This window comes from Peromyscus eremicus, unplaced genomic scaffold (assembly GCF_949786415.1).
Source record: "Peromyscus eremicus unplaced genomic scaffold, PerEre_H2_v1 PerEre#2#unplaced_32, whole genome shotgun sequence".
NCBI lineage: Eukaryota > Metazoa > Chordata > Mammalia > Rodentia > Cricetidae > Peromyscus > Peromyscus eremicus.
Genome location: NW_026734292.1, coordinates 867,421 through 870,975, shown reverse-complemented (window position 1 = coordinate 870,975; position 3,555 = coordinate 867,421).

Genomic DNA, 3,555 nt, shown 5'->3' with positions numbered 1-3,555 from the left:
TGACAATGGGAGCTCAATAGTGACTCTTCCCACCAGAAAACAACTCTTGCCTGTAGGTCCAGAAACTGCATGTGATTCAACTCCATTTAGGACTGGGAAACAAACCATAGCTCGCCTTAGAAGAAACACACTCTACTTTTGAGAAAAGAGCACTATTCTACTCTACTGTGTTTCTTATAGGGCCAGAACCGTGAGCTTGCTCAGAACAAAAGAACTGTACTTCCTACACACACGGGCCATATCTAGTTCAACTCTGCTTAGGAAACTGACAAGAAGAGTAGATCCTCTTCAGTCCAATACACTTTACATGCAGGGAACAGACGCCCGTGCTATTTGCCCTGTGTATGACAATGGGAGCACAATAGTGACTCTTCTTACCAGAAAACAACTCTTGCTCGTAGGACCAGAAACTGCATGGGATTCAACTCCATTTAGGACTGGGAAAAAACGCAGGTTGCCTTGCAAGAAACACATTCTGCTTTTGAGAAAAGAGCACTCTTCTACTCTACTGTGTTTCCTATGGGGTCCGAACAGTGAGCTTGCTCAGAACAAAAGAACTGTGCTTCCTACACACATGGGCCATATCTAGTTCAAATCTACTTCGGAAACTGACAAGAACAGTAGCTCCTCTTCAGTCCAATACACTGTACTTGCTGGGAGCAGACGCGAGTGCTATTTGCCCTGTGTATGGCAATGGGAGCACCATAGTGACTTTCCTTACCAGAAAACAACTCTTGCTCGTAGTACCAGAAACTGCATGTGATTCAATTCCATTTAGGACTGGGAAACAAACGCTAGCTCGCCTTACACGAAACACACTCAGCTTTTGAGAAAAGAGCACTCTTCTGCTCTACTGTGTTTCCTATAGGGCCAGAACAGTGAGCTTGCTCAGAACAAAAGAACTGTGCTTCCTATACACACGGGCCATATCTAGTTCAACTCTGCTTAGGAAACTGACAAGAACAGTAGCTCCTCTACTGTACAATACACTGTACTTGCTGGGAACAGACGCGAGTGCTATTTGCACTGTGTATGGTAATGGGAGCGCAATAGTGACTCTTTTTACCAGAAAACAACTCTTGCTCTTAGGACCAGAACGTGCATGTGATTCAACTCCATTTAGGACTGGGAAACAAACGCTAGCTCGCCTTACAAGAAACACACTCTGCTTTTGAGAAAAGAGCACTCTTCTACTCTACTGTGTTTCCTATAGGGCCAGAACAGTGAGCTTGCTCAGAACAAAAGAACTGTGCTTCCTACACACACTGGCCATATCTAGTTCAACTCTGCTTAGGAAACTGACAAGAACAGTAGCTCCTCTACTGTACAATACACCCTACTTGCTGGGAACAGATGCGAGTGCTATTTGCACTGTGTATGGAAATGGGAGCACAATAGTGACTCTTTTTACCAGAAAACAACTCTTGCTCGTAGGACCACAAACTGCATGTGATTCAACTCCATTTAGGACTGGGAAACAAACGCTAGCTCGCCTTACAAGAAACACACTCTGCTTTTGAGAAAAGTTCACTCTTCTACTCTACTGTGTTTCCTATAGGGCCAGAACAGTGAGGTTGCTCAGAACAAAAGAACTGTGCTTCCTATACACACGGGCCCTATCTAGTTCAACTCTGCTTAGGAAACTGACAAGAACAGTAGATCCTCTTCAGTCTAACACACTGTACATGCTGGGAACAGATGCCAGTGCTATTTGCCCTGTGTATGGCAATGGGAGCGCAATAGTGACTCTTCTTACCAGAAAACAACTCTTGCTCATAGGACCAGAAACTGCATGTGATTCAACTCCATTTAGGACTGGCAAACAAACGCTAGCTCGCCTTACAAGAAACACACTCTGCTTTTGAGGAAAGAGCACTCTTCTACTCTACTGTGTTTCCTATAGGGCCAGAAGAGTGAGCTTGCTCAGAACAAAAGAACTGTGGTTCCTACACAAACGGGACATATCTAGTTCAACTCTGCTTTGGAAACTGACAAGAACATTAGATCCTCTTCAGTCCAATACATTGCACATGCTGGGAACAGAAGACAGTGCTATTTGCGCTGTGTATGACAATGGGAGCGTAATAGTGACTCTTCTTAACAGAAAAAAACTCTTACTCGTAGGACCAGAAACTGCATGTGATTCAAATCCATTTAGGACTGGGAAACAAACCCTAACTCGCCTTACAAGAAACACAATCTGCTTTTGAGAAAAGAGCACTCTTCTACTCTACTGTGTTTCCTATGGGCTCGGAACCGTGAGCTTGCTCAGAAAAAAGAACTGTGCTTCCTACACACACGGGTCATATCTAGTTCCACTCTGCTTAGGAAACTGACAAGAACAGTATATCCTCTTCTTTCCAATACACTGTACTTGCTGGGAACATACGCGAGTGCTATTTGCACTGTGTGTGGCTAAGGGAGCGCAATAGTGACTTTCCTTACCAGAAAACAACTCTTGCTCGTAGGACCAGAAACTGCATGTGATACAACTCCATTTAAAACTGGGAAACAGACGCTAGCTTCCTTTACAAGAAACACACTATGCTTTTGAGAAAAGAGCACTCTTCTACTCTACAGTGTTCCTACAGGGTCAGAACAGTGAGCTTGCTCAGAACAAAAGAACTGTGTTTCCTACACAAACGGGCCACATCTAGTTCAACTCTGCTTAGGAAACTGACAAGAACAGTAGCTCCTCTTCAGTCCAATACACTGTACTTGCTGGGAGCAGACGCGAGTGCTATTTGCACTGTGTATGGCAATGGGAGCACCATAGTGACTTTCCTTACCAGAAAGCAACTCTTGCTCGTAGTACCAGAATCTGCATGTGATTCAATTCCATGTAGGACTGGGAAAAAAACACTAGCTAGCCTTACAAGAAACACACTCTGCTTTTGAGAAAAGAGCATTCTTCTACTCTACTGTGTTTCCTAAAGGGCCAGAACAGTGAGCTTGCTCAGAACAAAAGAACTGTGCTTCCTACACACGGGCCATATCTAGTTCAACTCTGCTTAGGAAACTGACAAGAACAGGAGCTCCTATTCAGTCCAATACACTGTACTTGCTAGGAGCAGACGCGAGTGCTATTTGCACTGTGTATGGCAATGAGAGCACAATAGTGACTCTTCTTACCAGAAAACAACTCTTGCTCGTAGGACCAGAAACTGCATGGGATTCAACTTCATTTCTCACTGGGAAACAAACACTAGCTAGCCTTACAAGAAACACACTCTGCTTTTGAGAAAAGAGCACTCTTCTACTCTACTGTGTTTCCTATAGGTTCAGAATAGTGAGCTTGCTCAGAACAAAAGAACTGTGCTTCCTACACACACGGGCCATATCTAGTTCAACTCTGCATAGGAAACTGACAAGAACAGTAGCTCCTCTTCTATCTAATACAATGTACTTGCTGGGAGCAGATGCGAGAGCTATTTGCACTGTGAATGACAATGGGAGCTCAATAGTGACTCTTCCCACCAAAAAACAACTCTTGCCTGTAGGTCCAGAAACTGCATGTGATTCAACTCCATTTAAGACTGGGAAACAAACCATAGC